The sequence below is a fragment of the Acanthopagrus latus genome, chromosome 15, assembly GCF_904848185.1.
Source record: "Acanthopagrus latus isolate v.2019 chromosome 15, fAcaLat1.1, whole genome shotgun sequence".
Classification (NCBI taxonomy): domain Eukaryota; kingdom Metazoa; phylum Chordata; class Actinopteri; order Spariformes; family Sparidae; genus Acanthopagrus; species Acanthopagrus latus.
Window position 1 is genome coordinate 14,006,093 of NC_051053.1, and position 14,494 is coordinate 14,020,586.

The window sequence follows — 14,494 nt, forward strand, 5'->3', positions numbered from 1 at the left end:
AATGTTTGCCGTTTTAGGGTTCAGTTAGAGCTTTTTGGCTAGCTGAGCTGTTTCATCGTGTAAACTTACTTTTTGAAATGTTATTTAGAGTTCAGAATAGACGTGTAACAAACACCAAATAACTTTAAACAGGACTAAATTCAAGAGCAAGCTGGTGTGGAGCATTTCTAATTGAGGTGAGCCAGGTTACTGACAGGTCCGTGAATTACCAGGAATCATTCAAATGTTAACCTATATTTGTGTCATGTTCCCGGCGAGATAAGGTTCCTTCTATGACCAATGGTTCGCAATTTGCTCAAAGTGCTCTGGGCATTACATTATTATTAGAATGATTAGCATGCAAATCTTGTATAGCTCCTGGCACTGGCACAGGCACATCTACCCTTAAATTGCTCTTTCACACTCATTCACATTAAGCTTTCTTTTGGTTGCATCTTATTGCAAAGCCAATAATCTACATAAATTATAGCCTGGATTTTGTGGGCCATATAAATGTAGAATAAAGAGTGAGACCTACAACGCTAATGTATATAAAGGTCAATAGCCAGGCTCAGGTATGCTGGACATTGTATATGGAAAGAAAAACGTTTCTGGAAGAGTGATAAACCAGCGGTGTTGTATAGAATTGACTAGTAATTTTATGAAATTATTCGATACTGGTTTAATCATTATACGCGATATTGATGCCAAGCAACTACTTTTTTGATAACTTCAAGTTTTTTGATGACTTACTATTCTTTTCATTTCACAGAGGCCTTAGTCTCAATAGAATACAATTAAAATTAACAATGTTTTGATTTAAGAGAGAATACAGTGCTGAAACAACCTCCCAACACCACGATTAATCCATGGACAGAAAATTACAGAACAGATTAGAGAACAATTTTGATAATTTGATAATTTAGTTCAAATTATTAAGTGAAAACATCATTCTTCCAGCTTCTCATATGAGAGTTTGTGGCTTTCACTGCTTTCACTGCTTTCACCGTAAATGAAAAATAAATGTAATTTATTTAATAGTGCAGTGTGAAGGATGTAGTGGCTAGTGGCGATGTTGCCGACTGCAACCAACTGAACACCCCTTGCCTTGTCCATATCTACTGTGGCTGCAGAGACACAGAAGGCCCTCTCTTGAGCCAGTTTTAGTTTTGTCCACTCTAGGCTACTGTAGCAACATGGCAGACTCTGAGGGGGACTCTCGCTACATATGAAGGGCTAACTCTAAGGGAAAGTGATTATACAACAATGAAAACCTGTAAATCTCTGCTTCTAAATTTGGAATTTAAAATTGAATTTTATCGCGTTTTGGACTGTACGGTTGTCAATAATTTGATATTTGAAGACAGAAACATTTTGGGAACTTCCAATTGGTGTATTTAATAATTTTTTGTTATTATTATTTGTTATTTTATACCGCCTGTTTATCGAATATTTTTAGAGAATCGACAAATTAATCTGTAGTGACAGTAATATTAAGTAGCATTCCTAAAATCATAAACTAGACCACTGACTAAGCATTGGATTCAAGGTTTTGACACATTTTACACATTTTCGTTGCTAACAGGAAAGTATTGAGGTTTGATACTGAGTTTTGTACCATGGCCCAAATGTAAAATAAGTAAACCTGGAGACCTTTCACTCTCCTTGACCTTCCTGTACCCTGTGATTAGAGATTTACACAGTTCAGCTTTGCAAAATGCAGTGCATATTAAACTGGACTGGTAAGGCTTATGCTATATTGAATGTCATCTTGAACATGTAAAATCTCTATCTCATCCTCTAAAATATGCAACTATTAACTGGTATCACTCACTCAGCATTATCGTGACTTTAATTACTTGTGTGACAAGTTGATGAGCCTGGCAGCTTCTGAAGGTAAATGAGAGTCACAAAGTCCTGTTAATACTAAACAATTTTGGCATTACAGGTCTGAATCATTTCCTTATTGATTACTAGACTTTGTGTGCTATTTCACACTTGAATTAATGTCTCTCTCAGCTTTCCCACAATCCATCTCTGTCTCTCTCCCTCGCTCTCTCTCTCCCTGTGTCTCTCTCCCTGGCATGTGCTCCAGTTCATTATTTCAGTCATTTCTTGGTAATTTGGAGTTGGCTGTTTAAAACTTAGAGCCTCTTATTAAGTTTTGGCCATGGTGGATAAGAGGCAGGACTGTAAGAGCACAGAGATAAACTAATCATCTTAAAACCCTAATTATTAGTATCTTACTGTGACAGACTGTTTTTGCGAGCCAGCCAAATTGAGCCTCAAATGAGGAAAGGCATATCTGTGGAAGTGGTAATAATTTTAAGTCATCTCGATCTGGCTTGGTGTGGCAGAATTCATTAGTGCAGATTAGCACTGTGTGTACAAAGTAAATGAGATATCTAATAGCAAACGTGGAGGTCCGGGGATGCTTAATTTCCTCCCCAATATGAGGGATGATGTTAAGAGGTGATTATATATATTTTAGCACTGTGACTTCTGCTGTGTAGATTTGTCTGCTTCTTTTCTAAGCGCTTACACTAAACAGTGTCACTAAACAGTCGACCTCTCACCGCCCTCTGGATTCCAGCTGCAAAAAGGTGACTAGAATGAGCCCCAAATCAGATTGAACTCTGTTACTCTGATGCAGACGCAAGCTGATTTTTTTTGGGAGGGGGTGGGGGGGTGAGGACATGGAGGAAGTTAATTATGTGTGTAAGGAGAAGGTTGGGGGAAAATAATAAGATTACAAAGAATAATTTGCTGATATAATTACACCAAAATTGGGTACACACAATTGTAAAATACATGTATTGCTTGACCTGGGTTAGCCAGTGAAATAAATCCTCCTTCTATAGCCTTTGTTAATTTGTTTTTATCATCTCCAAGTGGTGTTTGTGCAGGCAGTTCAATTTGCATGTGTAATTCCACTGTGCAAATTGACAACAAGTAGATAATTCGAGGAAATAGGCTGGTTGCAGGCCCCTGCTATCTTCCCAAGCCTATTCATTTTGAGGAACCGCTGAGGCATGAAACTCATACATCAACTATTTCCTGACAACGCTTAGGCTTATTGTCCCCTAAAATGTCATTACAGCCATTATTTATGAAGCTAATTCATTTATTAAACCATATTTACTCTGACAGAATTTGTCACATTCTATCCATATCCTGAGCGTTGCTTTTGAACAATGTCTCTCAATGAGTATGTGCGAACACGTACAGCCTCGCAAAGTTTTGAATCAAACCTATTTGTCGCTCATAATGGTTTGAATATTGCAAAAAAAAACACCAGTAGTTCTCCACTTTATTGACTATTCATGGAAAACTTTTCATGGCAAAATTCCACACCTTGTGTCACATGCATCTGCTGAAAATAGTGGTAATAACCTGCATCCTTTTCTTGTATTTCCATCCTAACAGAGCAGAGTTAATCAGATGGATTGCAGCTATTTTAGTAGCACTGATAAATCCCCTCTCTGACAGCCTCCTTCCCAAATGAGTGTGTATTAGTCTCTTTTAACGCATTGCAGTCAGAGATCTGAAGCTAAAGAGTTCTTGCGTCGAGCCTCCTGGCCTGTTGCTGCTGACTTATGGATCTGTCAGTTTAGCGCAGCACACTTCTTGACAGTGTGGATAATTTGCAATTGTGAGTGATGAAGTAACACATAGGGGGGGGTCATACATTTTAATGTTACATGTTCGCTCTGGATTATTCCGTCATACCATTCTCCTGCATCTCTGTCTTTGGACTTACCTGTCACCCAAAAGCACTTATCACAGCAGTGGCGATGAGTTGTGTTTGAACTGTTTTACAATATTGATTTGGAGGCATGACATTTTAATTAATACTGGGTGTTAGCTGTCATATAGGAAGCCAGCCTCATTGGTTAAAATATGAGACAGGCGAGGTGGGGGCAGCAAAGATAAGACTAAAGCACTTACTGTGAAAAGGCTGTAAAAAGGGATCAATGTGTAGGGAGAGAGACAGTCATGGGCTGAATTTAAGGTGGAAAAAACAGTAATATCTGTGCTCACTGTATTTCTGTCAAGGTCTATTCTCTGCCCGATAACACAAATCACTGAGACACAGCGTGCCTTCTGTCTTCCACAGGTTGCAGAGTACATGGTGTTATTGGGAGTCCATGTTGCCAGCATGCTGAGAGACATCCAGGGGGGAAATTAGGTAACTTTGTAGCACTCCATTGAACAGCAATAAGCTTTTAGGGCTTAGCGAGCATAAACACATTAAACTGATGAGATTCATCAGCACTCTTGTGTCAAATCTATTGTGCCCACAGGCGGAGCTCAGCGGCAGCAAAACTGCAGAGCGAGAGAAGGATTTAAGACAAACCAGTGCTGTGTCCTCTGGATGTTTCCTGGTTTACCCAGACTGAGTCAGGTGATCTCTTCGCCGTCATATTGGAACTGGGCAGTATATCAGTATTATATTGATAAGATGATATCACCATATATTGTCTTGTATTTTGGACATCATTATATCATGATTTGACATAAGGTTAGTCTTTTCCTGGTTTAAAAACCTGTATACAGCAAAGTAATGCAATTTTATGAACTCATCATACTGTTGTACTTTTTTAACACTTTGTCATTACAGCCACATTACTGATGGTTATTATTAAAAATGTTGCTGTGTTAATATTTTGTTAATTAACCACTAGATGCAAGATTTTCACAACAGGATTAGAGTTTGATATTGAGGTGTTTGGTCAAATATATGGTGATATTTGATTCTATCGCTCAGTAAGAGTATTTATGGAATGCCTTTGAAGAGGTTTCAAAATACTGAGATTTATTGTGTATGGCAATATAGTCATATTATTATTATTATTATGACATACAGTATTGATTATCAGAATAATTAATAAAAGTAAAGTAATTTCAACTTTGGAATAGCGCATATACTTACTATACTAGGACAGGGTCAAAATATTGGCATCAGAATTTCAATGATTTTTTTCACTCCTGTCCTTGATAATACAATTAAAGACAAACTCAATTTAATGTGAAAAATAATAGAAAAGTAAGCTAAAGTCCCTGATCCCAAACTTTGGGACCAGAAGTAGGGAATTTACTCACTTAATAATCAGAACAGTGCAGAGATACAACAGATATGAACAAACATATACATATAGCTATTATATACAGTTACGTGCTGGACAATGAATTGTCTACAGTAGCCATTCCCAGACTTCAGAATGGTGTAACCCTCTTTGTAATTGGAAAATCTTCTGAGGCCCATCTAGACCTTTAGTCACAATTCAGATCAACACGAGACTACAAGAAGTCAGTGGCAATGCAGTTCAAGTTGATAATCCATCCACACACACACAGCAATTTTGAAACTTGCACTCCATTAAACACATGCATTTACAATTCTCTATAATTGACCAGATATAAGACACATTTTGATGTTCCTGTTAGAATTGTGGTTCCTGTGATACCACCTAGCTGTGCAGGTTGATGGAAATACTTAATTATCCCAATATTTTATGGTCAAACTTAATGACAAAATTGATGACTAAAAACATCTCTTCTTTTGTTAATGACCTCTCATGGCCCACCTGCAGTACTTTCATGCCCCAACAGGGGGCCATGGCCTACACTTTGAGAGTCACTTGTCTGCAGTATGAACAATACTGTATGAATAATACAGTTTGATTTATACATTTTAGGTTAATGTGCATATATCAGGAGTAGGGTTGGGTGATATGTCTTTAAAATAATACCACAATATTTTAAGGCTGTATCACATTACACAATATATATCTTAATATTTTGAAATCTCCTCAAAAGCATTTCAGAGATAGGACTGGAAGTCAAAATCAAATATCACAATACTTTTGACCTATTGCCTGAAGCCTTTTTGTACTTTCATAAAATATTACCACAATGATAAATTCATAAAGTTCATGAAGTTGCATCACTTTGCTGTAATACAACCTTTAAAACTAGGAAAAGATAACACTTCTGTCAAATCATGATATAGTGTGCAACATAAAGTATGATAGATGGTCTCATATTATGTTAACGATCAACAGTAATATTGATATATTGCTCAGCTCTAATTGCAGTATATACAGTAGTGTCCTTCCTCCAGATGGCAATAAAAGGACGTTTGTATATATTATTGTACAATTGTTATATTAAACATTTTATGACATGCATATCCAGTAAAATGCATGGAATTGTTGACCACTAGTGTAAACACGTAGATGTGTTTTTGGCCTGTGAGAAGATGTGTTGAATCCATACACAGCAGATTTTGCTAATTGTAGTTGTAAGTGAATCTCTGAACCTTTAAACAGAAGCACACAAGGCGTTTGCTCATTTGCAGTTAGTTCACCATATTTGATGTTTAATTGGTGTAATCTCTGCGCTGCAAAGCTGGAGGACTTTACCCTGATCAAGTGATACATTTAAATTGAAATATTTCTTCTCAAAGGTAAGAAGGCCCTTCAACTTCATTTCACCATTTATCTGTTGTCTCTTCCTTGCCAAATCATTGTAGCCTCTTGGCTTTTGGATAGTTTCACAGGAGGCGACCAGATCGGCATGAAATTAGCTCAGTCTGAATTATTATACGGTCCAATCAGATGAGCTGAGATGAAATCTTGACTGGCCTGCCCTGCCAGAGTCCGACCCCTCAGATGAAATGGACTACATATTCATAGATTCGCTTGCATGGTTGATTATAACAGCGTAAATGGAAGGTGCAACCTTTTCTTCTGGAAGATTGTATACTGAATGTGATTTCCCCCCAGTGAGTGAGTGAAAACCTAAATTACATGATGTGTCTATCATCAGTCCAAGTAATACTATGAACAAATCACAAGTGCTTTTACATAACCACCCAGTCCATATTTTATCCTTTTCTATAATTTCCAACAGTCCATGTATAATTTTTTACTGCAGACATCGTAGTATTTAGTAGTGCATGTGCCCTCATAGCTACTCATTACCTTGCCTGGCATAAAATAATGCCTTGGAATAATGGGAAATATTACCTGATGAATTAATTATGATGATAGCATCTCGGGTAGGAGGCTTAAATGCCATCTTAAATTACATGCAGACATTAGAAAACTTTCAACTTGTCTCATTTGCATAAAAGGAGCAGAAGTATGCATAAATACAAAGGCTTCCTTAGGAAAGAGGCAAGTCTGTGAGGACTGATCAGTTTATTGCAGAAATTATAAATCGCACAAGAATGAGAAGAAAATTGCTAAAATGCTTTACTTATGACTGATTCTATTCTTGATGTGAAAGTAGGATTATTTTTCTCACAGTATATGAAATGATGTCTGTTGTCACCTCCTGACAGGACAGTGTGGGATTACTAGATGATTTTATTATGATAAATCATTAAATGTAAAAATATATATTTATAGGTATATCAGAGGTTACACCCTATCAATTTTAAACCTAATTCCTTTTGCAATGAAGCTGTGGCAATTTTCCCATTATTTTATTTGAATGTCAGAAGTGATTGTCTCCTGCAATTGTTCGGCATTTTTAATTGACTTAATAGACAAAATGCCAATTTAAAAACAGGAAATTAAAGTGGTGACTTCCCTGATAAGAAATGCTCAGCTGTACTGAATCAAAATACTGATGTAATTCGTTGTTTTGTTTCATTATGTGCACTAGGCTCCAAGGACTAATAATACAACATGTTAAAGAGGTGTGGTAGGATGTCTATCTTTATTAAAGCCTGTAAGCTGTACTAATCAGGTAAATCTTTTCAGCATTACGATAACTCCAAAAATCATAATAATAATGTATATGTTTATTGAAAATCTTGTCGCAAAAATTAGTAATCACTGTGATTTCTAGTCATGTATCCTCCTGGCCTCCATTTGTCATTAGACAGTGATGGATTTCTGGAGCAGTGGCATTTTTTCTGCCCAAACTGAGTTTCTAAACCAACTGCTGATTTCTTCTTAATGTATAACTCTGATTTTTGAGTGTCCTTGCCCCAATTTTTTTTTTTTGTATACCATGTGTCTTTTGCAAAATGGAAAAAAATCTATTTTTCCTCCTCCACATAAGAGCCAACCGCTAATGAAGCTCATGTGCACCTACAGTGAGTTCACAGGTAAGCTCACCATCATGGTGCAGGAGGAGGAAAAAAAAGCCCCCATATTGTAGAAATCTCCTTCTCCTCAGAGAAAGAGAGGGGGAGAGAAAGTGGGAGAAGGAATGCCTTGCCTTCCTCATTACACTGCTGTCATTTACTCTTCATCCCCCGTACTCTTTAGTGGCATTAAGACGGGATGTAAATTTGACAGTTAACGCTGTTAGAAAATGGCTAGTTCAAGAAGGGCAGGAATTAGAGATGGGCATTAGACGCTGATAAGCTCCTTTCCTCTGCCGCGGCGGCTGCTTAACATTCATGGGAAAGTCATCATCAAACAACGTTATCACAGCTCTGTTGACGGCTGAGGAACATCATCACTATGATAATTTTTTTTTATAGCTGTGAGCCAAAAAAGCACTCTTTTATTTCAGCGGTTTGTTAATGAGATAGGAGCTTGTTGGTATGGGCGAATGCAAACTTGCCACTCTCCAGCGTTTGTTTGAGTCCCCCCCCCCAAGCCTCCCCCGCATGCCTCCCACTGCACCCCCTCCACACTGTTTAATGTTGCACGGAGGAGGGGTGGGTGGGGGGTAGCGGGGCATTTTTATGTACTCCTTTCGAAGTGCTCTGTGTACATTGCTGAAGGAGGGCCTTTATGTGTACCTTTGCAGATCAGTCACTCAAAGAGAGGAAAACACGGTTATATCAACAAACGCTCTCTCCTAACAGCCCTGTAGCTGGCACCTGTCACTCACCTGGGATTTAGCCATAGATCTGAATAGAGGGAGACGGTGAATATTGAAGCTGAGTAAACTCCCACCAGCAATAGCATGTGATCAACTCCGCTTTTAATGATGAAAAGGCTACTTAAACTGTCGGATCTTGAGGCCTTCAGTAATTATGGCTGTAAATCATTTGCATTGTTTCTTCCCCATTTATTCATTAATGCTCCTAACAGCTCGGTTCAGAGGCTTCTTGCACTCTGGAGCGATTCATTTGTGTGCTAGTTGCCAAGGCTAAGCAGCTTTCCAATGGATAGGGATGCAAACTGTGGGCTGTAGATACTGAAATCTGATTTTGGATTTTCACTGTTTGTGTTTGTGGAGTGGGCTAAGAGAGATTTAATCTTTGGAAATCCTTACCAGGGGAGATGACAAATCATCTCTGACTTGCTCTAATTACTTCTAAAAACTTTTTGTTTGCATTACAGTTAGCAAGCAAAGGTAGGTGATGAAAGGGAGATGAGGATGATATGTAAGAATATGTATGAAGTCATTATACTCAGTCAGTGTATACACATATTTCCAGAAATGTAGAATATGCAGCATGAATCAGAATAAATCAAATGCCCCATTGCGACTAAACCCAAAGGATCTGTTGATACTGGTAGTTGCCCAGTAGGCCCTATTTTGATATTGATATTGCAACAATACTTACAATACTATTGATGATGTCACTAAATAATACCACAGTTAGATCCTTCTCATCAGTTAGTAATGTGAATATAATGAGTAAGTGGGTAAAGGCAAGTATTAGAACAAGTTGAACAGTTTGGTAAGTTAAGTAATCTAATAATCTAAAGCAATACATAGTCACATATCCCAATAATGACATCTATCCTATTTATTGTCCACCCATAGTTGTTATTAGTAAAAAGAATTAATCCAAATCTAAAACATTTGGAACCTTTTGAGAGTTATGTAACAATTTTCATGATGCGTAGATTGTTGCATTGCATTTGTACATTCAGCAGTTTACATTATTATTACAGTGCTGTTAGAGCATGCCAGTCATAGACAGGCACTCTCATTTCCAGCTCAGACCCGTACACCACGTCTCCTTTCAACGGGGAAGCAGTTTTCTGGGAAATTTAACGGTACCGAAAATTGAACCATGTCAAATACTGAATGCAAAAGCAGAGGGTGAGGGAACAAGCAGCCAAGTTAAAACATAAATTAGAAAACAAATGATTAATAGCTGAACAACCAGCCTTATTCAAGGTTATGATGGGCAAGTACCCAGTATCCACTAAATATACAGTATAGCTCACATCTTTGACTTGGTGTTCAGGACTCAGCTTCCACTGGGGTTAATTCTCCTGAGCTAATGAGATCCTACTATGTGTGTCGAAGAACACTGGCTTGTGTTGCTGCTTGCTGAGACATAGTGAGTCTACCCCAAAGATTTATAGAAAATGTTCTGGCACACGACACTGAGATGTCAAAACCAGGTAGAGGAACACACAGCAGCAATCTGCCTGTCTCCACCAAGCAGTGCAGCTCTTCAAAATCATTATGGCAGATGTAGAACTAGCAAAAGTCAACACTTTCTGGCATAGAATTAGCCCAGACATAGAACCATGCATAAAATTTCAACACGTCAATTAAAATTCTGTGCGCTCAGGTGCTGTAATGGGTTTTTTTTCAGCTTTTTGACATAGAACTCCTAATGATAATTGGCATGGTGCATACGTTTATAAGAATTCAGCTGATTTGTGTATTTGTTTTTCAAACCTAAAGTACTGACTTTATGAATTACTTGTTGTCCACCATGAAGTGAGAAAGACAGATATTTTCAAGACATAAATATGAACAAAGTTTGTCATATACACACTGGATGGCTGGTTAGTTATAAAAACCACGCTATAAACTTGCCATAGAAATTAGTTTTGCAATCCATTAAGAAATTCCAGTTCAGTGTTGCTGCTTGTTGAAATGCTGTTTATTCATTACTGGCTTTGTTATGAGTTAATTGATTGGGAGATTTTTCCCAATCGGTTATTTTTCCATCAAGCGATTGATGTGCCCCAGTGTATCACTGTGTGGGTCGGCTTGTTGTACAAGTTTGGAGTTTTTTCCTTCCTTGGAAAAATTACTACAATGCAAATGAAAAGCAGATGTGTTGCAATCCTTTTGGATCCACAGTAATTCTGCCTTTCGAGTCGATTCCGCAGCATTATCTCCACTTTGTAGTGGTCTCTGAGCCCTTTGTCATGTTAGTTCAATAGCCCTCTGTACTGTAAACCACCACTGCTCTGTGTGTGGCTCTGTTATTTAGTGCCACTTTGGGAGCGTGGACACAGAGTGGAGCTCGATCTTGTGTTTCTTAGCAGAGTTAGAGACTCTGAAAAGCATGAAAAGAGATGATGATAGGAATTGTTGCTTTGAAAATACACTTAAATCTTGTCGTTAAACTACACATGTAATTAATTTAACAGCGATTTCATATGTTAAATTGTTTATTATTGTTAAACTATCCAGTGCCACCCTCATTATTCTGTCGCCCGACCAAATTCTCCAGATGCAACCAATAAAAAAGTCTAGAGGAAAAATTTCGAGCTGTGTTGGAGGATCTGGGGTGTCTTTGCCTCGGCAGCTTGTAAACTCGTCACAACTAAGCCACAGTTTGGTTTTCCTTATTTATGATAATGAAATGTAATTCCGCCCTTCATTGACATGCAGGGCTCTTATACTTGAGTAAATTATTCTCTTTTTTACCAATGCTTCCATATTTTGAAACCATTACTTAATCACATTGTCAAAATCCCCATTTCCTCTCATCAATCCTACGTTGAGCTTTATTTGTGATCCTCTCTTTCTTTTGCCCTCACCCATTTTGTTCACTCCATTTCTCCCGTTCAATTTCGCTCCACACTGGTGTTTATTTTTTTATTTTTGAGGATGACTGGATTACCCCTACTGAAATAGCTGTTACTCAGATTTTAGGTCATCTACCAAATCCATTAGGGGTAAATATACAAATAACCCCATTTTTCTCTGCCATCCATAGTGGTCTGCTATTCCTCATCTTGTGGCTGCAGAGGCTTACTGTGCTATTAATAGAAGGTAATCTGCAACAGTTTTGTCTCCTAATATATTTATGTTTATTGGTTTATAGTTAAAAAACACTTCTAGTACATAAAGGTTATGATATGATTGTCTGCCAGTGGTTACTAGCTTTACCACTTGTTCGTACGTAATCGAAATATTCTTCTGTCACTTTTGTTATCAATAACAGAGAGGCAGAATGAGCGCAAGCTGTAGCAGTTTTCATAATTCATAGTGTATTAATTTATAATTAGCGGGTTTAATGAAACTGATACTGCAATATTAGTTATTAGGTGTACAGTTTCAACAGAAACAAATCCACTCATTCAGTACAATAAAAGTGGGCACATGAAAGAAATAAAGTGAAGAAGCAAAGAGCATTGAAGCTAACGAAGTGTATTACACACTTATTAAAGTAATTTTCACTTTGCCTCCCAGACCTGGCCAAAAACACTTTCAAATTCTCATTGTACTCCAAGGAAGGCTATTTCCTTGTTAACTTTGAAGTAAGCTGAAAAACGTATAGGTAGACAGGGGTGGCATCAAATAATCAGCAACTTCAAAAAGCATGCTGCCACTTAGCACTCCTAAAGCTAATGTCCCCGAGACATTCAGAATGGAAATTATTCAAACTCATTTAGTGGCAGCAAATTGGTCTAAGTTCAATCAGAAAACAGACTGACACTGAACAAGAAGTGCAGCCTAATTATACTTGTTTGTCAAATGAAAATTTCATTTGGGCAGAAATGAAACCTTCGAGCAACTTCTTTTAAGGTGAGCTCCTAGTTGTATTATCAGCTAAATGCAGTAAAATCCATAATCATACGATGATAATGAAAATGGAGCCAATGTTAACATTCAGGCTTTCAATGCCCCGGGCACATGGCGATAAAAATTAAGTACCATAGTCCTCTGCCAGGCACGCTGACACCCGGGCTGGTCTTTAGCCTCTTAGATGCGTTTTTGCATTTTAAAAACTTTATCAAAGCACTGTTGCAATGTGGAAAATGTCAACGTGAAATGCACTGAAGGCAAATTGGAATTTCATTAATAGTAAAATTATTGCTTTTGACTGATGTATTACTATGCTTGTTAAGAGCTGGAGAGTGGAACGCTCGTCTGTCTGGTCGGCAGTCTTGCCTCTTCTTGTCCCATGCCATTTGCTGAAAGTTAGAGATCTACTTTCCAGCTGTAAAATGTAAAGTTGCTAAAGTTGCAGGAAGTGAAGAATATCTAGTACAAGACTTTCATTTAGAATGGAGACTCCTAACTAGGATACGTGTGAAGATAGTGAGCTTATTAAAGACAAAAACAGAAGGCATGAACAGAATAACAAAGGCTCTATTGTGTTGGATAACATCAGCATTGACATCTGGGCAGTTTCATACATACATACTTTCATACAAGATACTACTACTGTGTCTCTCCCTGCTTTAACATGTTTAACTCATGACTGACCAACACAATGTGGATTTGTGCTATAGAGCACTGAGGTGTCTTCCTGTTGCTAAGTGTAGTGACATCTAACCTAAACTATAGAGAACGAGCCCTTGAGATCTCGCTGTGGATGGTAAATAGACCTAACCTGGTGTGGAGGTATCAGCTCACCAAGACTTGTGCTCTTTCATGAAGCCGCTGGTGTTTATTGATTTACCTTGTAATCCTCTCAGTGTCAATGTCGTCAATGATGGAGGGGGAAATGGGAACGGCATGTCAGATGGAGGACATTTTCTGACAGCAAAACGAGACAACAGATTAGCTTTAATGGGATACTGGTATTCATGTTGTCCTGTGGGGTTTAGATATGTGACGCTCAGTCTACAAGTGGACCAAAGAGTTTTTAAAATGCTGATAAAGTTAGCATGATAAACGGTATACACATTTTACATTGTATCTTGGGATTTGGTCGTTTTTCATGACTACATCTTGTTTATAAGATAACAATATATTTTAGGACGAGGTGAAAAAATAAGTTTAAAAAAATTAATAATCACCACATTGTCACGAAGTGTTCCCAGATGGAAACTGGCCATAATGTAAAAATGTTACATCTAAGTCAGTGTTCCGCAAAAACTAGATTGGTGGTATAACATGATAGAGTTAGCTAATTAGTTTTGAAATTTGCAATATTTTAAGTGTTTTGGCTAACAAAGAGAATTAGCTTACATGTTGATATTTTCCATGGAAAATCCCTGCTATTGTCGTCGTGGCTTACTGAGAATAAGCTTTGACCTAAAGTTTCCATGCCTCATTCGTGCATTTCACGAATTGACTGGTTACTGTCTGGGTCCAGTTTTCACATCTGCATTGTCTTTCTGTGGAACAGTGCATTGCGTAAATGCAGAAGTCTTAAGTACTGTTTGGTGTAGTCTACCTTAGAGTTACAGGAAGGATCACAAAAAAATGTAATTGTTATTCAGTTCTTTTTAATGCTCTCATAGCTTCATACAATATTGCAACACAAGAAATTTGCACATCAAATGAATGTTGAGCATACTTTATCTTTCCATCCCCTTTTAAACCAAAACATTATTTAAGTGCTTTAATATTCAAAACACAGATGGTGACCTATTCAATGAGTTGC

At 37.7% G+C, this 14,494-nt stretch overlaps 1 protein-coding gene across 1 annotated transcript in view; it reads left to right on the plus strand.

Moving 5' to 3' along the window:
- The first annotated feature begins 4 nt into the window (after positions 1-4).
- The window catches only part of pik3ap1 (phosphoinositide-3-kinase adaptor protein 1), a 36,347-nt gene continuing 21,857 nt past the window's right edge, over positions 5-14,494 (plus strand). The window contains exons 1-3 of the mRNA XM_037123687.1: positions 5-176; positions 4,097-4,168; positions 4,284-4,384. The gene's annotated coding sequence lies outside the window, so the exon portion shown is untranslated. The remainder of the gene's footprint in view (positions 177-4,096; positions 4,169-4,283; positions 4,385-14,494) is intronic.